This window comes from Macrotis lagotis, chromosome 7, assembly GCF_037893015.1.
Source record: "Macrotis lagotis isolate mMagLag1 chromosome 7, bilby.v1.9.chrom.fasta, whole genome shotgun sequence".
NCBI classification, from domain to species: Eukaryota; Metazoa; Chordata; class Mammalia; order Peramelemorphia; family Peramelidae; genus Macrotis; species Macrotis lagotis.
In genome coordinates, this window is record NC_133664.1 from 86,770,262 (window position 1) to 86,793,252 (window position 22,991).

The window sequence follows — 22,991 nt, forward strand, 5'->3', positions numbered from 1 at the left end:
CTGTTGGGAAGTTAGTTGAGTTGTAATTACATTGGAGTTTAAAATGTATCATGTATGGGATTGGATTCTGAGAATTTGGATAAAGAAACAAAAGTGTAAAGATCATGGGATATTCATTTTGCTCTTGTTCCAGGGGAAATGAGATGTTTAAATAGGAATCTTATGATTAATGTATGTTAACAATGTATATTTAATTGTTTTTTCAAACAGAAAGCTTTGAAGATTTATTACACAGGTGTGCTACACTTAGCTACAAGGAAAACAACCAGTCCAGAATGACAAAAGAGTCCCATGGCATACAATCACGAGGCAGGGAGAGGGAGGTGGGATCTGCATTAAAAGATGGTATGTCCTTTTTTGCCAGGGAGGTGTGTCAAATAGTAAGAGTCCATTATCAGATGGTAAGAACTTACAGAGTCTTTCATAGGACAGATGACGTCTGTCTCCTGAAGGATTCTGTCTTCCCGAGAATGTCACCAAGGGTCATTCCATCTCTGCTCCCGTGGCCTGTGGTCAGCACTGTCTGGTCACTTGGACCTCTGCCTCATCTTTCTCCTTTTGCGTTTCAGCCCATGCATTTGCTTCTTCCTCCACTTGGCTCTCATGGTACAATGGAAGTCGACAAAATGGTGCTAAGAAGAAAAGCAATGTGTTTTTAATTTTAAAGAAGTCAAGAATATGGACTTCTCTCTCTGATGGGGGGTTCTGAACAAATTGCAATTGTGGGCCCTATTGTAAGGTAACTTATTGATGGATAAGATGTTTTTATCAGTTATGTGATATTCTTTTGTAACTGCGAAGAGATTATATTCACAATATTTAGTTATCTCTTGTGAATATTTTATTTAAATACTGTATTTTTAAAGCCTGGGATTAATGTGATTGCTTGGAAGGACAATAAGGAAAATGTGAAAAAGTATGACCCTTTCTGGGATAGATCTGTGGGTTCATGAATAATGTAATAATGGAGGAATTGCTTTCTACAGTCTAGTAATTTGTGTGTTACTCTGTTACTCTTATTGCTGTTCTGTTATAATGAAATTAATAATGCATGTTGGAAATTTAAAGCTACCTAAGATGTTTTAATGGTTTTAAGGAATTCTGAAAAGTAATTTGTATGTTAGGGGGTAGCTAGGTGGTACAGAGGATAGAGCCCTAGGCCCAGGAGTCAGGAGACCTGAGTTCAAATCAGACCTCAGATACTTAGTGATTGCTTAGTTGTGTGACCTTAGACAAGTCACTTAACCCCAACTGCCTTGTCAAAACAAAAATAATCATTGTATGTTGAGGATGGCTAGTAGGTAAACAAGTATTATGTATAGAAGTTTCTAGCTATGTTTGTGAATTGGGAATATTTTGGATCTATATATGTATATTCTAAAGCAGTGGTTGTTTGCTTTGATGTAAAAGCATTATGTAATATGGGAAGGCTAAACAGAAGATAATTTGATGTTTCTCTGTGCATTCTCCTGGACAAAGGAGGCATTTATTTGTTGTAAGAGATACAAAAGGCTAGAAGGAGGTTTCTCTAGCCAAAGGGAATCTGATATACCATCTTTATATACAGATAGAGTAATTATGATTTCAGACAAAGGGATGTCTCTAGTGAGAGGTAGGAGACAGGTCTGTAGGGCCAGTCATAGTTAGAATACCTGGTTTTAGGCAAAGATACAAGAAGGATAATCCAAGCTTTAGGGGCTTCATTAATTGAGACTCCATTAAGATTATAATTGGAATTTAGTGAATTGTATTCACTGGAAGTTTTAATTAGGTAAAACAACCATGGGACTTTTAATCCATTTTCTCTTATGTCAGGTACCAGGATGGTCAACAAAAAGAAATGCTATCTGGTAAATGTTATGTTCTTGGAGCCAAGGAATCCAATAGGACAAGGATGTCAGGTGACAGGGATGGGCAGCCGAAGAGGCGGCTTCTCAGTATGGCTGAGGTTGGACTCCTTTGACTTGATTTCCCCAAAATGACATTTGGATAATATCTCACCTGGAAGAATAAATCTGGCCTAAGACATTTGACTTACCCATGTGACCTCTGCCCTGGACACTGACATTCAATACTCATATCTATAAATGAAATTTCCTTTAATATCCCAGAAAGTTTTAGGTAAGTTAGGTCTAATAGCCAGAGATAGGTTAGGTGTCTGGCTCTGACACCTGCTATCAACTACATGCTAAGATAGGAATTAGGTTTCCTTAGTTTTTGTGTTAGAGGGGATATTTAGGTAAGAAGAATGGGAAATTCTTAGGATAATTACATATTTCAAGTTTTAGTTTAAGGAAAGGAGTATGAGCTAGATAAGTATACCAAGAAGAGGAAAATATGGGAATATTTGAGGGGAAAAAAAATCACTTTGGTTTAGGATGTTTGAGTTGTTATTGTAATGACAGCAAAGGTTAAAATTGTTTTATTTTAAACCAGATGCTGGGCACTTTTAGAAAAAAGACAACCGTTGAATGTATGTGTATGGAGCAAACTCCCAATGAGAATGATCGCATTGAGTCAAGCTTGTGAGTTTGCTCATGTAGTAAAATACTAATGGAAGTTTGTGTTAGAAGTGAACTATGTATGTCAATATGGCAAAATGTAAATTGTAATAAGCTCCAGAATCTCATTGTTTAGTGATGGAAATATGTGTTTTGATCTGAATAAGATGTTAAGCAGTTTCTCAAGGTATCAACTAGACCCCAGAGCTGGAGAGGACTTTTTGGAAAAGATTCAGAAGATGCTGAAGGACATTGGATGCCTCCAAGGGAGAAGAGAAGAGGAGAAGAGAGGAGAAACACTGGAACAGTTCATCTCCACCATCTCTCACCTACGTGTACATTGTTTATCTGTAACTTCCCCTTGACTCTGTAAGTGTGACACCCCTACTTATGAAAGGAGGCAGGGTGAAAATGTTCTCCATTGAGAGAGAAAGAGGGAGATTATTGGGTGGCATTATTATATCTACATGAGTCTGTACATCCTATCTAGGAAGTGAGTCCTATCTGATTTAGACAACAGAATGTTAGTAAATGTGGGAGGAGAGTCTAGCTGGCAGAAGTCAATGCCCAGTCTTTTGGTGTGACTGTTGGACTTGCCATAGTTCACAGTAGTTTGAGAACTGGCCTTGGGTACCCCTGGGTCTGGCCTAGATTCTCAGTCCCTGATCAGAGGTGGCACAGGATTCTGATCCAGAGGAGAGAAACACCAGTGGCATGTGACTGAGTCAGTTCAGGGTAACTATGGCTTATAACTGACTGGCCAGTGTGCAGGGTATTGAGACCCTAACCCAAAATGACTACTCGGAGAGTCCTCTCAAAGTGGCAGCAAAGAATTAAAATTTAATTCAGTTCTTGCAAGAAGCGGGGCAGTTCCTAACTCTCTATGAGAGAGAGATAGAGAGAGCAGGAAAAGCCGAATTACAGAAGCTGAAGTAGAGTTTAAAAATCACAAAAACCACAACCCATTTCCCCTCCTCTTTTCTGCTGATCCTTACAACAATTGGTCAAACTTCATGGTCCAAAGAGAAGGGAGGTGTACCTAAGCTTTCCCAGGAGAGTCTATCTTTGTTTACACCTTCTATGGTTAGGGTGAAATGATTTTTCTAGATCCCGGTTCTCACGTTCACCTGATTCTTGAGAAATAGAAACCAAGGCCTCTGGCTTAGACTAATTTAGCACTATGTTTCTGAAAATTCAGCATTTTTGCCCCTCACACCAGGATATTTGCCTGGAGAGTAAAAAATGTCTGGACATGTCCAGAAGTGGGGTACATACATTCTGGACTTTACAATTTAAGAAATAGGTGGCCTCAGACTCATGTGAGATTAATGATGGTACCTGGATCTAAAGATGCACAAACTGGGGCATTTGTTAAGGGAAACTGATTATGAGTTAGTATGGACTTGCAAGGAAAGTGCTGAAATGGCCATTTACAAGAGAAATAATTTAAGGAACATCACTAGCTATTCTTGGGGTTGATCCAATGGAACAAAATCAGGAATTTAGTTTGATTAGTTTTGGAGCCAAGAAGACCTTTCTGAAGACAATTGGTATAAAAACTTGCAGTGGAAGGAGGTACAGCAACTTTGGAAATGTACCTGTTATCATGATGATTATATGGCCTATTTAAGAGGGCCCCTTGGAAGTAAAGAGGAACAGTATTATCCATTTGTTGGAAAATATTCCTGGAAGACCAACTAGCACTAGAGAGACATTACTGGATTTGTAGGACTACTGCCTACACCCAGTTGTCCAAAGAGTTGATCAGGGAGTTGTTATCTAGACTTAAGGGCCTACTCAGAAATTTCAAGAAATCTCATCAAAATAAAAGAGGAGGGATTGAGTGAGGTAAAGTCTGAGATTTTTAACTATGTGCACCTCCTCTCTTGACAAAGCAACTTCTGGGATGTTGGTGAAAAGTCAACTCACCCCACTTTATCTGTTGAAGTGGAATAACCATTCAATTCCTGAGCTGAAGAGATAATCTGGTTTCGGTTTGAATTTTATGCTTTTTTCCTTAGATTGTAAGAACAACATTCCTCATTAATGAGGGTGTGTGTGGGGGGGTGGGGGGTGGGTGGAGGTAGGATAAATGACTCTTGGGTCTTTTTGCTTTTGCCTCAATCTCTGTAACTGATTGTGGCCCTTTCTGGAGAAACGAATAAAGATGTCTCTTCATACCTTGGGAGATCTCCAAAATTTATTTAAGTGGCATTTGTCCCACACACAGGCTTCCCTCTAACACAGAATTACTATGATCCTGGCCAAGTCATATTGTTGGACTTCATACTTCTGTAATATTGGGGTTAGTGCTGGTCTAAAAAAATTCATGAGCTGTGGAGCTCTCTCTCAGGCAAGTTGATGTTTTATTGGGCAGTGTGGGGAGATACTCTAGTAACGATGAGTCTTCTTTTATACAGGAAAAGAGGGGGGAGGAAGAGAGAAGAAATTATCTCAGACAAATAGTTGTGGGTGTGGAGGTCAGAAGTTGGGATCATCAGAAGGCCAGACCTAATAGTTACAACACATGCTTGTAAAAAAGAATACTGAAAGCTCTGGAAGCACTTGACTGACCTTTGCATAAGGTCAAAAGATAACCCTCTTCAATGTATACTGACTATAACACACAGGAGACCAAAGCCTTGAATAGGAGATAGGAAATAGGGGTTGTAAGACAAGTCATAATTAAAATTCCTGGTTTTTAGCAAGAACCCAGGAAGAGCAGGTCTGAATATTAGGAAGGAGGCTCATTAATGAGGTCCCCATCAATCTCAGTGCCTTGGTAGCTCTCTAAGATAGTGGCAACTTGCATTGGGAGATGTAGTTTCCCCACCTTGAAGTTCCCTATGTATGGGACAAATGCCACTTAAATAAATTTCGGAGATCTCTCAAGGTATGAAGAGAAGGCTTTATTCGTTTCTCCAGAAAGGGACCACAATCAATTAGAGAGATTGAGGCCAAAGAAAAAGATCCAAGAATCACATTTATCCTAACTCAACCCCACCACCACCACCACTGACCCACCCTCATTAATGAGGAATGTAGTTTTATAATCTAAACTCGAAAACTACCCTAGGGAAAGGGGCATAGAATTCAAACAAAGCAAACTAATCTAGGGAAAAGAGCATAAAATTCAAACTGAAACCAGATTATCCCTTTAGTCCCAGGAATTGAATGATTCTCCAGATAAGATGAACAGATAAGATGAAGTCAGTTGACTCTTCAACAATATCCCAGAAGTTTGCTTTGTCAAGGGAGGAGGGGCACAAAACTAACCAGATTCAATCTATAATTTTTTACTGAAGAAATCTCAAAACTTTATCCCACACACCTCTATCAATGAAATCATAGGTAAAGTCCCTTTCCTCTATCTACTTTGTAACTCCCCCCTCATCAGCTCTCACCTCTCAGTCCAATTCAACTAAAGTTTTCCAGTTAGATTTTTTTTTAATTGGATTCTTCTGAAAAACATAGGCTGCTATCATAATTTGATTAAATCAAACAATTAGCCACTGCACAATAAAGAAGGGCATTGCTTCAGTGTATCAATGCACTGATTGGTCAATAATAGACCTTAGTTTAAGCCTCATTTTTTCATTGTTTGGGTTTCAATAGCTCTGAATAAAATGTAAGTAGCGATTGTTTCTGTTCCAGCCAGAAATCTGAGGGTCTTCCACTCCCAGAGTGGTCCTTTTAGGAAGGTAAACCAACATCTTTTGTCTCAGTTCTTATCAGCCTTAAATCATTGAATGGGTGTTCCCAGGTGAGACCTGGGAAATACTTTAACTTAAAAAGACCAAGGTGGGAGCACAGCACCTTGAGCTATAGTCAGTTGTTTTGACTTCTGTCTTGCTGAAGCAAGGAGCAGGGAAATGCCCTTCGGGACAGGAAAGACTAGTACATAGAATGCCACCCCTCTACAAAGAGAACTGTCTTAGCCATTCCTTGGGGAGGGGGCACCTCTGTGTCATACATATTGGAGAATATCTGGAGCCAGGTGCTAAACCACCTTTGTCCCATCCACCATGGAAATGCATTTAAACAAGGTCCTCCAGAGTGGAGGTCTTTTTTTCTCTCTTTTTTTCCTTCGCATTTCCTGGCAGGATGGCTATAACCTCTCCAAGTTAGAACCGCATGCTCTGGTCTATGCTTTTGGAGCAATATGACTCCAGATTCATGTGGCCCAATTTATGTTGATCTAAGTTTTTCCGTTTCTCCTGGACTCCCTGTCATTTCCTTCTTCATTTTTCTTCTAGGTTCTTTCCTATTTGTTTCCAGGCTTGTAATTAAATTCTTTCCTAGGTCTATACTGTTTCTATGAACTGCTTGTGCTTTGTGGGCTTGGGATGAACTTTAAGGTCTGTGAATAAAGAGCTGGGCTCTTTTACAACTCCAGGGCATTTGTGAGTTTTTCATTTCCAAAAACCCTGATCTTTCTTTGTGGCAGCACCACCCAATTGCCCTGTCATCATTTTGCCACTGAATTCAGAAGATTCTGGAGGAGAGAGTGGAGTTGATGACTTTGTACAACCCTTACTTAAATCCAATTCCTCTTGCAAGTCAAGATATCACCCTCCTGATGCCTCTTTCGGAATGAAGAACAAATAACAATGCTACCTCCAGAGGTGGGCAGATGAACTCAGAAGTTGGATCAAGCTCAGAGTACTGCATTGCTTTGAATTCTTTGGAATTCCAATATTCCTTGCTTCTCCTAGTATCTGAAATTTCCAGTTGGTCCTAGACCACATCTCTTCCCCAGAACCTTAAACTCTGGAGCCACTTAGAGGCAGCTAATTACATCATGGATAATGGGTTTGGAATCAGGAAGAGCTGAGTTCAAATTTGACCTCAGATTTGTGTAATCTTGAGCAAGTCACTTATCCTCTGTTTGACTCAATTTCTTCAACTGCATAATGAAAATAATATCTGCCCCAAGGGGCAAATGAGGATCAAACAAGAACATGTCTTTTAATAAATTTATTTTTCCATTTACATGAAAATATTTTCAGCATTCATTTTTGTAGTTTTCTCCCTCCCACATCCTAAAATAGCAGTAATCTGATATGTTAGAAATGTACAATTGTGTTACACATATTTCCATATTAGTCATGCTGTGATAGAAGAAACAGAACAAAAAGGAAAAACCATGAGAAAGAAAAAAAAGAATTGAAAAAAAGTGAAAATAGGATTTTTTGATCTGCTTTCAGATTCCACAGTTCTTTCTCCAAATGTGGATGATATTTTCCATCACAGTTCTTTTAGACTTGTCTCTGATAATTAGATTGCCAAGAAGAGCTAAGTTCATCCTAGTTGATCATCACACAATGTTGCTGTTAATGTTCTCTTGGTTCTGCTCACTTCACTCAGCATCAGTTCATTCAGGTCTTTCCAGGCTTTTCTGAAGACAGGCCAGCCGGCTCATCATTTCTTAGAGAGCAAATATTATTGCTTTCATATACCACAACTTATTCAGCCATTCCCCAATTCATGGGCACCTCCTCAATTTCTAATTAATTGCCACCACAAAAGGAACTACACTGAATATTCTTGTACATGTGGGGTTTTTTCCTTTTTTGGTGCTCACTCTGTCATACAGACCTAGGAGTAGTATTGCTGGATCAGAGGGTATGCATAAGGTTTTTTTTTTTTTTTGGCAAGGCAATAGGTTAAGTGACTTGCCCAAAGTCACACAGCTAAGGAATTGAGTGTCTGAGGCTGAATTTGAATTCAGGGCCTCCTAAATTCCAGAGCCACTTTGCTACCTAGTTGCCCCAGGTAGGCATAGTTTTGAATAAAGTTTCAAATTGTTCCATCAAATGGTTGGATCAGTTCCCAACCAACAATGTATTAGCGTCCCAGTTTTCCCATATCCCTTCCAATATTAATCATTTCCCTTTTCTGCCATATAAGCTAATAAGATCATATTTTTAAAAGCATAATGTCTAGTACATAGTGGGTACTAAATAAATGTTTGTTTCCTTCCCTAACTAAATACCAAAGCAAGATTGGGGAAAGAATTGTAAAACTGAAAATAAATAAAACCTTTCTAAAATTTAAAAATAAAGAAGTGACACCTGGTACTATGGAAGTCCCCATGAAGCTGGTTATCTCTACTCTGTAGCAGATCCCATCTCAGTATCTACCCAGACAACAGACTACTTGGAGTCCCCCCCCATCTCTCCTCACCCAATAGAGTGTTGTCTCACAACAAGTATACATACTTGTTACCCGATAACCCTGTGCTTCTGTTCCCCTTCCTCAGGGAGGGCCCTATGGCCCTCTTTTTCAGTTTCTTATTCAGTTCAACAATGTTCAATGTTGGAAGGGATGTGGGAAATCTGGGATGCTGATACATTGTTGATGGGACTGTGAACTTATCCAAACTTTCTGGAGAGAAATTTGGAATTATGCCCAAAAACAACAAAAATGTGCATACCTTTTGATCCAGCAACACCACTACTGGATCTATACCCTGAAAAGATTATGAAAAAGGGAAAAAACATTACTTGTACAAAAATGTTCATAGTAGCTCTCTTTGTGGTGGCAAAGAAATGGAAATCAAGTAAATGTCCTTCAGTTGTGGAATGACTGTGGTATATGTATATCATGGAACACTATTGTTCTACTAGAAACCAGGAGGGATGGGATTTCAGGGAAGCCTGGAGGGATTTGCATGAACTGATGCTGAGTGAGATGAGCAGAACCAGAAAAACACTGTATACCCTAACAGCAACATGGGGGTGATGATCAACCTTGATGGACTTGCTCATACCAACAGGGCATCATCAATCAGGCACAATTTTGGAATATCTGTGATGGTGAATGCCATCTGTATCCTGAGAAAGAATTGTGGAGTTTGAACAAAGACCAAAGACTTTCTATGTACCTTTAATTTAATTTTTTTAAACATTGTTTTATTATGTAATTCTGCTATATCTCATATTATATGTTTCTTCTTTAAGGATATGATTTCTCTTTCATCACATTCAACTTAGATCAATATATACTATGGGAATGATGTAAATACTAACAAACTACATTCTGTGGGGGGTGGGGGAAGGAAGCAAGATTGGGGAAAAATTGTAAAACTGAAAATAAATAAAACCTTTCTAAAATTAAAAAAAAAGAAGTGGAAGTCCCTATGGGGCTGGTTATCTCCACTCCATAGCAGATCCCATCTCAGGATCTACCTAGACAACAGACTATATGGAACACTGTTCTGACCAGTTGCTAACAACTTATACAAAGCTTCCCAGCCTCTCATAGCTATTAAAAGTATATAATCTTCTTTTATCATTTTTTATGGCATAGCTATCAGTATTCATGGCTCATATCCAATTATACTACATTATGGCACAGCACATAGCTGTTGAACCTTTAGACTTTCAAATGCAGCAACCTATTTCCCTTTGAATCTATGAGATAGGTCAGTAGAAAATTGAGAAGTCCAGTACACATTTCCATAATTCAAAATATTTATGATCATATATGTATAAAGAGATTGCAATACCTTCACATATTGGTATATCTTAAGTTGCCATAACCAAAAAAAAAATGTCATCACTGATAGTCAGTTTTGTGGTTGATTCCAATTGATCACTTAGCTCCTCTCCAAATTTTGCTAGGTTGATCCTTTGTGGGGCCTCTAGCTTTGCAATACCTTTCTCACCTTGTACTCCACTCAAAAATTCAGGGCCACCCCATACTTAATGAGACAATAGCATAGGACTCTCCCGGAGGAGCTACATAGAGAAATATGCTGCATGACTGAGCCATTACCTATTCCTGTCTAGTACCAAGTCACACCCTATTTTGCATAGTTTATTTGCTTAATGTATGCATATTTGACATTTATATATAGGCTAGTTATTTCTGAAATTAGCAAGGGGGTTGAACCATAGTCATCAAAACTTTGTACAGACTTTCTAGAAAGTACCTTTTAATTAAATTCAGGCTTTGTAATGAACTGTGTTCATAATTTATCAGAATCAATTAAATAAGAAAAACTTGAAAAGTAGTTCACATAGGATCTTCAACCTAGAACAAGATTTTGTGTAGAATCAGAAACAATATAAAATCCAATTGTTATTGATGAGCATTATGACTCTTGAATCTCTAATTATTCTGTTAAATCAGGTAATTTCCAGACTATGTAGAGCAGCAATCGCTGTGCTATTTCCAGCTTGTTGCAATTACACCATTAGGAATGAGATTATGTTTTACACACTATTATTTCAGTAGAAGCCTGCATTTTTATATTCTTCTTCATAAATTCATAAAAATCACACCCTATGCTACTTGACCTCTGGGCATAATCATATATTTAGGATCTCCTATCTTTCTGATCAATCCTACAATCACTAACCTCTCAGGCAAGAAACAGAACAATTTTTGATTCATCGTTCTTTGTTCTCTGTTGCTAAGCCCAATTTGTCCTAACAGCTCTCTATCCCAGCTTCTCATCTCTCTGATTAGTCCAAACCCTTGTTATCTCTTACATTTCCAATAATTTTTTTTTCATATTGAACTCTTTCATTTCCAGGACTGACCTCTTTAAATTAATCATAACTTTTTGTTGGAGTTGCTTTCTATAATTTCAGCAAACCACCTGCCTCTATACAATTCTTTGGCATATTGTATTACACAACTGAAACCTTATTTGTCAAAGTCACTCATCACACCATTCTAGGTTACCCTACTTCCTTTAATATTATTAAAATGATAAGATGATTTATTATAATGATATTATTACCATAAGTAAGAATTCACACTCAAATAACACTTTATTTTAAAATAGCAATTTCATCACAGCAAATCTATGAGTTAGACAGTTCAAGTATTATGACCATTTTACAGATGAGGAAACAGAGGCTAAGAAGTTGAGTCACTCATTAATGATCACATAGCTATAAGTATTAAAGTCATGATTGTACCTGGGTCTCTTGACTCCAACCAAATCCTAAGCTTTTTTTTTTTTTTTTTTGCAAGGCAATGGGGTTAAGTGGCTTGCCCAAGGCCACACAGTTAGGTAATTATTAAGTGTCTGAGGCTGGATTTGAACTCAGGTACTCCTGACTCCAGGGCTGAGCTCTATCCACTACGCTACCTAGCTGCCCCCAAGACAGTCTCAATTCTAAGGACAATTTCCCTTATATCAAATCTATATCTGCTTCTTTCAGACTTCCAGCAACAGTTCCTAGTTTGGCTTCCAAGGACAAATATAACAAACAGATTTCTTCAACACAACAATTCTCCAAATGCTTGAGGAAGGCTCTCATGCCCTCTGAGTCTTTTCTTTTCCCTTGGACCTCAACAAGATGATGGGAATGTAGGAATAGGAAAAAATATATTAGAAAAAGTTGGGGGGGCGGGGTGGCTAGATGGCGAAGTGGATAGAGCACCAGCCCTGGAGTCAGGAGTACCTGAGTTCAAATCCAGCCTCAGACACTTAATAATTACCTATCTGTGTGGCCTTGGGCAAGCCACTTAACCCCATTGCCTAGCAAAAACAAAACAAAACAAAACAAAAAGAATTGAGACTATCTCAATGTAAATTTACTGCCCTAGGAGGTAGTAGATTCCCCCCTCCCCATTTTTAAGCCAAGACTGAATAACCAATCTCAGGAATGTTCTAGAAAGGATTCTTTTAGGGGTATGAGTTAGGTACTGAGTTTCCTTCCAACCCTAAAATTATATGAAGCTATAGAATTCACTCAGTGTTCCTATTGTCCACTTATCCCAGTCTTTCCTCCTACCCCTCTCCTAAACTGTGCCCTATAATGGTTAGATTTTTCTACAATTTTAATCCTTGTCATTCAGTTGTTTTCAGGCATATCTGAGTTTTCATGACTCCATATGGGGTTTCTTTTTTTGGCAACAATACTGGAATAGTTTTCCATTTTCTTTTCCAGTTCATTTTACAGTGAGGCAGCTGAATAGTACAACGGATAAGGCACTGGCCTTGGAGTCTGGAGGACAGGAGTAAGATTCAGGCCTCAGACATTGGATGCTTACTGGCTGTGTGGCCCTGGGCAAGTCACTTAAGACAGATTGCCTCTCATTCAGGGTCCAGTCCTCTTGATTCATATCTGGCCACTAGCCCCAGATGACTCCAGAGGAGAAAGTGAGGCTGGTGACCTTAGTACAATCCCCCTCACTAAAATCCAGTTCCTGGGCTTGTCATAGTATCACCTTCCTGATGTTATGGTCCTCTCTGAGAACAAAGGACAAACATCATCATCATCATCATCATCATCATCATCATCATTGTTTTACAGATGAAGAAACTGAGGCAAGCAGGGTTAAATGATTTGCCCAGGGTCACATAGCTAAGTGTCTGAGACAAACTTGAACTCAGATCTTCCTAACCCCAGGTCCAGTACTCTTTCTACCACCTGTGCCATCCAACTGTCCCTCTGCTGTGATGGTTTGCTGAACCCTTTTCAGGGTCATTCATACACCTTTGATGTCTACCTCTCATCCAGTTTTCACCTGTAGCTACCAAAAAATGCAGCATCCATAGTGGCCACACCCCAAAGAAACTGTCTTGGAAGATGGGTTAAACCAAATTGAAGACAATCAACAAGCCTCAAATCTGTCAATGAATTAGAAGGATGCCCCCTCTAAGAATGTGAATATTTCTTTAGGTATTGTGGGGTAGACAAGAAGAATTTGTTCCCCCTGCCAAGAAGGCAACTAAAGCAGATACCATGGAGCACTTAAATCTTGGTCAGACATCAAAGATATCAAGGTCATCCATTACATCCTGGGCCATTTTAAATAACTATTTTAACCTTATAATATTTGATTTTCTAATCATGTCATAACTATTCAAATTAATAAATTGTCTACCAAGGCTAAAGATATTCATTTTAGGATCAGCATTCAATCATTTATACTTAAGGAACAAAAGAAAGCAGAAGAGGTAGCCAAAAACTTGACATCCAGCCCAGGTTTGTCTAGACCAGCACAAATGCTCCTTTCTAAGTGCAAGCAGCCACTGTAGTTAGTGGGGGTGTGGAAGGAAAGAGAATTCCCCTTCTTTCCCTCTTATGGAAATCCTAGTGGGGAGCAGTCAGGATCTCAAATCATAGGTTCAGAAGAAAGGAAAATTGTTTTTCCTTTAAAATTCTAATAAGTGGAAGGTTTTTCTAGTTCAGTAGCACATACTCTTTGACATAGACACCATGGGGAAGGGGGCAGGGATTGTTTGAGGTGGTCCACAGATCCAACCAAAAACTTCTGGTTGTGCATATCTTTTATCAAGACCATTTCACATGGACCAGGGCACATGTATCCTTGAAAAGGGATCAGCCCCCAGGGACAATACATATGTCACCAGGAAGGACCCCGTTCTAAGTACAGTTTCCAGAAGAGGTGATCACTGTTATACATAATATTTTCTCAATTTTAAAATAATAATAAATTATATTGCAACTCCCCTTGAAAAGTAAAAGTTTCAAATGTATCAAATAGGAACTAAAGACAGAAGGATGAATAAATAAAAATAACAACTCCCTAAATAAAAAGAAAGTTTCATTTATTATAGATATCTGAAACTTTCATATTATTTTCAAAGTGCTTGTTGTAGATCAATCTTACTTCAGTTATGACCATTTGTGGTGTTTAAAGCATTTAAGAGAAAAGGATCTATGCTCTTAGAGTGAATTGTTCTGCTAAAGACCTATCTTATCCATCAAAAGAGTTTAGTCTTGAGACTTATTCTGTCCAGGTGCAAATCAGAACAGAAATAAATCAGGTGGAAGAAAAATAGTCTCTCCCTATAAAAATTTTTTTTTTTAAATCCAGGGTTTTACAAACCACAGAGAGCATCATGTAGCAATTGTCCAAATGGATTTACAAGAAGAAGCAATATCTCTTATTTTGGGATAGGCAGTTAGTTACATTGACTGGGAAAATAGTTCTCCATAGTACAAGTAACATGCAAGGAAAGCAAAGGAACATTTTGAGGAGTAACTGGGAGTGTAAAAGTATATATCTGATAGTAAGAAGGTAGAATAGTAGGAAGAGAAAGATCCACAGTGTACTCAGGGAGTTTTATTTCTTTTATTCTTGTTCTGGAGGGCTATAAATGTTTCATTTGATCTTTGTATTCCAATACCTAATCCAATGCATTGTATACAATAGGTTCTTTGTTTTGGGTTTTTTGGGGGGCTTTTGCAAGGCAATGGGGTTAAGTGGCTTGCCCAATGCCACACAGCTAGGTAATTATTAAGGGTCTGAGGCGGGATTTGAACTCAGGTATTCCTGACTCCAGGGCCAGTGCTCTATCCACTGTGCCATCTAGCTGCCCCCTGTACAATATGTTCTTGATAAGTTTGCTAAATATAATAAAAATCAAACAAGCATTTATTTAATACTTACCATATCTCTTTTAAATATTAAGTGGAAATTGGTTTATTTTAATAAAGAGGGATTTTGATAGGAAAAGAATAAATACTTTCTAATTTCATTATCCATACTTATGAAAGTCTTATCATTTGTCCCACATAGACATAAGCCAGATGTCATTATTAAGCTGACAGTAGCTACTCATATTGCAGGGATAGAATGAAGACTAATACAGAAAAGCTTAACACACAAAATGATCAATGCATCTGTTAATTCTGATATTATTTTTACCCCAATTGATAAAAGGTCAAAGGATATGAACAGGCAGTCTTTAGATGAAGAAATTAACTTTATAGTCATATTAAAAAATGCCCTGAATCACTACTGATTAGAGAAATACAAATGAAAAAAATTCTGAGGTACTATCTCATACCTCTCAGGTTGGCTAAAATGACAGAAAAGGGAAATGATAAATGTTGGAGATGTGGAAGAAATGAAACATTAATGCATTGTTGATGGAGTTGTGAACAGATCCAACTATTCTGGAGAGTAATTTGGAACTATACCCAAAAAGCTATAAAGCTTTGCATACTATCTGATACTACTTCTAGGTCTGTATCACAAAGAGATCATAAGAAAGGGGAAAAAGACCCACATGTGCAAAAATATTTATAGTAGCTTTTTTTGTGGTGGCAAAGAATTGAAAATTGAGGTGGTTGACCATTAACTGAGAAATGACTGAACAAGTTATGGTATATGAATGTAATGGATATTAAGTAAGTTGAACCAGAACATTGTCAACCATCATTTTGTGATGATAAGATATGGTAGACTTAGCTCTTCTCAACAATACAATGATCAAAGACAATTCCTAAGAACTTTTGATGGAAAATGCTAACCACATCCAGAGAAAGAACTATGGAGCCTGAATGCAAATTGAAGCATACTATTGAGCATGACAAACTTTAGTTAGCAACCATTATATTTTGGCAGTCTTGTCAGATGTGGTGTGATTAGTGCAGAAAACTAACAGACTTCCTGTGCAGGACACTACATGTCTATTCATGGGTAGTAAGCATATATTCACTGTATGACACTACCAACTTGTGGTGTGTGTTGTTTTTTCAAAACCCTGAATCTTTTTCTCATACATAGACTGCTGACAATCTAGATCTCTCTCATTTTGCAATGAATCACAGCTAAATGTGATACTTTGCAGTGTTAAATTTCATCTTCAAGGTTTGGATTGAGTTTCCAACTTGTCAAATCATTTTGAATCCTCATTTTTTTCTCCTGTCATCTCCTGTTAGTTATCTCTTCCAGCTCTGTTTCATGGACAAACTTGATAACCATGTTTTTTAAGACTTCATTCAAGTCCTTGATTACAACTGCTGAATGGGACACAGAGTCTGATTATATTCACCTCCCAAATGTTTTCCAGGTCTCTCTTGAAACTGGGGAGAAATATAAGTAGTGCTTTGTAAAAGCAAGGAGAGCATTGTTTTTGAAAACTTCTTGAGGATCAAAATGCAAGTCTGGGAAGTGAGTGACTTCTATTCCTTGTTATAAAATACCACACAACTGCTAGGCTCAGATAAGTTTCCTCCAGGTCTAAAGTAGCAGCTACAGTGACTTCTCATGTCCTATGACTAAATCAAAAGAACAAGCTCACACACTGCTGGGTTCTATGAAGTGCCCTCATATTTTTAGCATTTTTTGAAGGACCTGTTTTTTTTCAAAGATTATGAGCCATTTAATTAGTAGCATGGATGAATTACTAAGTAGCTTCTGTTTGGAGACTATAAATTGTATTCTTTATTTCAGAATTCTAAATCTTATTGTGATCCTTTTGGGAATCTGATGAAGCCCATGGCACTCTCCTTAGAATAATATTTTAAAATCCATAAAATACAATGCATAGGGTTACAAAGGAAATCAATTATATTAAAATAAAGGGTTTTTTGTAATCCAAGTTCCCAGACCCTTTAAAATCTATCTTTGGAACACTAGGATAAGAACTAATGCTCTATTCCTCGGCTAGAACAAAGCTAAGGGTACAATACTGGGGAGAGAAAAAAACCTGAGGTGGTGGCAACCCTGCTTTGTCTGACAAGGACATAACTTTATTTCTGTTAAAGTATATAGTTCAAAGAACCACCTTGAGTAAGCACAACCTTTCTGTATTATTTGTTGGTTTGTTGAGAAAGAACATATAGCAGAATGATTAATTGTTACTCATGCACATTTTGAAAGGCTCTACCATAAAGGCCTGGTGTTCTTAGTAATCACAATCTAATCACAGAGAAGATAGTTCTGTCTCCCAAATCTCTCCTAGAAAGATACAAGCTCTTTTTTTTTTGGTTTTTACAAGGCTAAATGACTTGTTAAATGACTTGCCCAAGGTCACACAGCTAGGTAATTATTAAGTATCTGAGGTCCTCCTGACTCCAGGGCTAGTGCTCTATCCACTGTGCCATCTAGCCACCCTGAATCAAAGCTCTTAATATATTTGTCCTTATATTAACAACTCTGATAAATATGCTTGCCACCATTTAAAACAATAGTATAATGACAACCCCATTCCACTTGAGAAGATTCAAGTTGCCATAAGTATTCCTATTCAAGGTATCCCTCAATAGGCTGGTACTCTATCCACTGCACCAACTAGCTGCCCCTCTCAATAAACCTTCTAATGATTGAGGTAGATTAGCAAGAATTCTCATACCCACACATTTGAGATCCAGACTACTTCATAATCTTGTCTAAATAAGCTCTGTTTAATGGTCAACACATTCACCAAGAAGTCAGCACTAGTATAGCAATCCAAAGCATATAGGATTTCTAGACTTGCTCTTTTGGATAAGTTCAACCATTTCTTGATCAAAGCTTCTATGACTCCATGGGTGGATTTGCCATGTGGGATCCTTAAAACATGACATCCAACCTAGACAAACCTCTTTTACTGGGGTGTGAGTAGGGATTCATGGATTATTTGAGCATACTTCTTTATCGAATTAATCAAATAAAAGGAAATTTGAGACCTTAGAGTCTCCTAGGGTTTGTATTTCTTTCCACTATCATGGGTAGGAATGAGCTTTTTTTTGGAGTTTGAATACTATGAAGGAAGGGTGTAAACATATGGAGAGGGCTGATATGAATAGTACATTATTCATTTTACTATACATTTCTTGGTATCAGATATCACTTTTATCAAAATTCTGTCACTATACATCCACATAAGGTCATTTGTACACACATATATTGTTAAGGATTGGTTTTTGATTTTTTTCTTCCATACAGTTGAACATAGTTATTTTCTCTCCCAACAAGAAAAGCACCCCAGTGTATTGTTTAATAGTAATACAGACCATCAACAGGTTTAAGTTATACTTCCTTTAAATTGACATGAATTAGAAATGGATTGTTTTCACCAATGTTTATACATATAGGAGTACCTTAAGGCTCAGATAGCATCAGAAAATAGGCATTAAGAAAGCATCTGAAGAAGAGATGAAAAGGCAGCAAAGGTACCTACAAAGCACTTAACTCTCCATTGTATCTATGTGTGTGTAGGCAGTAATGTCCTAAATGTCCTCTTCTTTTTAGGTTTTGATTAGATTTGCAATAGTCCAAAGAAATATATTCTTTCCAGTCCTTACAAATTCATACTGTCTAAAAGAAAAGCCCTTGAAATCCAAATGACTCTTAAAAGCTTCATTGATAGAGGATAGAGCCAAAGGTATTTGCCAAGTCAAGCCAGGCCAGCGTGAGTCCTCTTCTGCAATTGGCTATTATCATCCTTGGCAGATTTTCCAAGGAAGTTTTAGCTTTCATGCTCCATAATTTTTTTTTTCCTGTAGCAGCTATATAAACACTGCAAACCTATGCCTAGCCTGTGACCTGGCCATTCATTATGTTGGCAAACAATTCCTTACTAATCCCCCCCCCCCCCATGAGAAGAACCTCCAGTTGAAAAGATGAGCTCAGTGGCTGCTCTGGTATATAAAGACAGTGATTGCATCAAACCAGGAAAGTGGAATTTTTTCCTGAAAGTAATCTTTAAATATGACTCCAAAAGTACTCTACAGACCAGATCAGCACTTTTTGACTGTATATACAATGAATGTTGACCTGTCCTTGGGCTGCAATTGAGATAGTACAATGCCCACCAGGCAGCATATCCTTGTGGGTGATGGTGTCCAATAAAAATAACGTTTTTCTTCCTATTATATGGTCATTCACAGCCACACATACTCCAAGTTCCATGTTGCCGTATGTACCCTCTGGCCACCATTCCCCAAAGAGACCTCAGATATGCAGGATTTAGAAAGCAGGAAGCATCAAATAGGATTCATGTCCTTTTATTTTTATTTTAGTCACTTTTACTGGTAGATATTAGGTAGCCAAAAAATCTCAAAGGGGGTCATGAAGAGTAAAACATGAGTGAAACAACTGAACACCAACTACTGGTCTATATTATGACATGGAGGACATGAGGGAGCATATTCCCACATCTCCTTAGGCAATGAATATATAACTGAGGAGGGCCAGCTCCGCACTCACCTGAGGGTTTCCTATCTCCTAGTTTTTCTTTATCCCTTTCTCATATTCTCCCTATACAGGCAACAAGATGGCAGATCCCACAAGCATTGATAGCTGTGAGGTTATTTCCTAAAGCCTGTAAATAGGTCTTTGATGTCATAGGAAATTATATACCCCACCTACCTTGGATGTACATAGAGATTCCTCTTTTCTTGAATGGTCTCGTAACATCCTCATCATCCAACACACCAGATTTCTATTCAGAAGACTTAGATTTCATCACAGCCTCTTTCTACTCAAGTGATCTTGAACAAATCACCTCTGACAAAAAAAAAATCCCAAATGGGGTCATGAGGAGTCAAATATGACTAAAACAACTGCACACCAAACACTGGTCCAAATTATGACATGAGAGACTTGAGGGAGGACATTCTCACATCTCCTTAGACAATATACAGTTGAGGAGGGCCAGCTCCACACTTGCCTAGGGGTTTCCTATCTCTTAGTTTTTCTTTATCTCTTTTTCATATTCTCCCTATACAAGCAGCAAGATGGCAGAGTGGATGGAGGTTTCTTACTCTGAAAAAAATCAGGATAATGACACCTGTATTATCTAATGCAGAATTGTAATGAAGATCAAAAGAGAAAAGACTTCCAACTCTAAATCTATGAGTCTGTTTGAAGCTGTCCTAGAAAACTAATGTCAGAGAGGTGAAAGCTGAATGAGTTGAGATTTTCAAGGAAAACTAAGGTTTAAACAGCTTTCTCAAAAACTGTTATACTAACTAAATTGGCAAAAAGGAGGATTAAAGAGAACTGAAGGCCCACAGCTCAGGGTCGATGAGATGATGAAAACTGATTGGGAGAGAAGGCAAAGATGGTCAGATAGAACTCTATTACTGTTTTCTCTGCCAAGAACAGTGACCTTTGAATTTAAAAGGACAGATAAGATAAATAAGGAGATAGTATGAAAATATCTACATGCCTTTCATGGATTCTAATCATCTGACCCAGATGAATTTCATCCCAGGCTTTTGAAAACTGTCAGATGTGATTGCTAAGCCACTGTCTGTGAACTCTGAAAGACTATGAAGAACAGTGGAAGTTGCAGAGATAGTTAGGTTTAAAGAAATGGAAAATTTTCCAAGAATTAGACTTCTCCAAAAGTGGAATGAATGCTTTGCTTCAGCAGCTTGTGGGTGGCCCCTCACTTGAAGCAAAGACTGAATCATCATTTGCCAGCTATGTTACAGAGATTATTGGTGAGCTTAGACTTAAGTGACTTGACCAACAATTTTTTTTCTACTTTTTTGGAAGTGGTCATTCTTGTTCTCTTTCCCTTCTCTCTCTCTTACTTAATCTTCACGACTGAATAGACAGTCATTAACTCAATTAAATTGTGAACAGTGAAAGACCTAGCTTTAAAAAGACCAAGGTCTCTCACTTCATCCAGGGCCATGTTTAGTCATTCTGGTCTGTATCTGGCCACTGGATCTAAATGGTTCCAGAGGAGAAAGTGAGGCTGGTGACTTTGCACAGCCCAACCCTCACCAACCCCCTTACTCAAATCCAACTCACTTGCATGTCATGGGATCACCTTCCTGCTGTCATGGTCTTCTTCAAGAATGAAGGAAAAACAACAGCAAGACTTCTACTAAATGCTGAGTTGAATTGATAGCTCAACCCTTAATCAAGTTGAAAATTGCAGGCTTCTAATCTCTTTTCTTTGTTTTTTAAAATAAAATGTTAAAGGTCCCTCACCTTTACTAATTGTGACTCATACTCAAAGACTTCTCAGGCCTATTCTTATGGGGAAGGAGGAAGTGATCTCAGAAGGTATTCATCAGAAAACTAGCTTCTATTGACCCTGTAGCATCAACTTCATGCAAATTCATTTCCCAATGACTCTATATGAGCCTAGCAAAATAGTTGGACTCATGAGATACAGAATTCCCCATAATCTGCTCTTCTCTTGTCCCAGGGCTCCCTTACTGGCAAGAGAGACTTCCTAATAGACAAAGGGATAGGCAACTATTGCCTCAGGAACACATGAAACCCTGCTGCTGCCCAGTTCTAACCTATACAGTTTCCCTTTCTCCAAGCACTGTATTGGGGAGGGGATATATGCTGGTAAATATTTAACTACTGGCTCTCTGGAGGAAAATGTACTTAAGCTATACTTTTGAGTTCAAATGACATTATTGATATTTTCTCCATCATTTTCTTAACTCTAGTTAATCAACAAAACAATAATCAAATCTTGACTTGTTGTGTGTGCAAGGCATAAATTCTCACACTGAAAATTTATTAATTCTCCAGAGCCCAGCATACCTCTGGCTTTGGCTCTGAAAATGTTTTGTTCCAAATACTGATGGTGGAAATCCTGTTTCTTCCTTCTAAAATGTGTTGCCTCTAGGCTGGGCCCAATCTATGAAATCTCTCTGGACTCCTCCTTACTCAATGACCCAACTATACTGCCTTTTGGGCTGTGCCAACATAACCTCAAAGCCACCTGTTACCATCATGACTACCACTGACAGGGTTAAATAAATCTTTGTTTAAAAATTTCCTGCTAAATGATAATAACATGTAAAACCTATATCAGATTACTTAGCATCTCAAGGAAGGAGGAGGGGAGAGAGAGAATTGGAACTCAACATTTTTTTTTAAATGTTAAAAAATAGTTTTTATATGCAATTGGGAAAAATAAAATATTATTTTAAAATTCCTTGATGAAGTCAGAAGAACTTAGAGATCATTGTGTACTGTAATGGTAATGTTGTAAGGATGATCAACATGAAAGACTAGGCTATTCTGATATAATATTTCAATAATTCAAGACAATTTCAAAGGATTCATGATGGAAAAATTTTGTCTACCTCCAGAGACAGAACTGATGAACTCTGAGTGCAAATTGAATAATAATTTTTTCACTTTCTTTTTTTGTGATATGACTAATATGAAACTACGTTTTGCATGATTTCACATATATTATTAATATACTGCTTGTCTTCTCAGTGGGCATGGATGGGGGCTGTGGAGGGAGCGAGAGCATTTGAAACTCAAAATGTTAAAAGAAAAAATTAAAAGTAAATAAATGATAAATTGAAATGTCAAATTTTTAAATAGAAAGAAAGAAAGAAAAAGAAATTCCCTCTTATGGAGAGAAAGTCTACCCCAAGTTGAGGGCTCTCTGAGATTGAGAAGAGATCATCTTTCCAGCAATACAATTCCCAGAATTCACAGTTGGGTTTCAGAACTTCATCCAGTCTCTTTTTTTTTGGGGGGGGGGGGGATAAAACAATGTGTCCCTTTAAGGTGCAGTCCACCTTTTGTTCAGAGTCTGACCTGACTCACCGGCTTCCTCCTTCCTAAATTCCTTGGCAGGGATTGGTTACCATGAGGCTAGACTAATGAGCCGAGAACCACCCATAGGAAGCATGGGGACCAGGGAGGCTACAAGAATGGAGAAGTCACCACTCTGCCTGGAGGCTGCTGCTGACTGGGGCCTCGTCCCACGCCCATCACGGGCAGAGCCGCTGAGATCCCTGGTGGGTACGTAACAGCATCAAGATGCAGGATGCTGAGCTACCAGGT

At 38.1% G+C, this 22,991-nt stretch overlaps 1 long non-coding RNA gene across 1 annotated transcript; it reads right to left on the bottom strand.

Annotated features, from left to right (window-relative positions):
- Positions 1-235: 235 nt before the first annotated feature.
- On the bottom strand, positions 236-21,179 carry LOC141493725 (uncharacterized). The gene is made up of 3 exons (XR_012470306.1): positions 20,973-21,179; positions 19,578-19,715; positions 236-632 (listed from the first exon to the last, which is right to left on the bottom strand). It is a non-coding gene; the product is annotated as an uncharacterized LOC141493725 (long non-coding RNA).
- Positions 21,180-22,991: the final 1,812 nt, after the last annotated feature.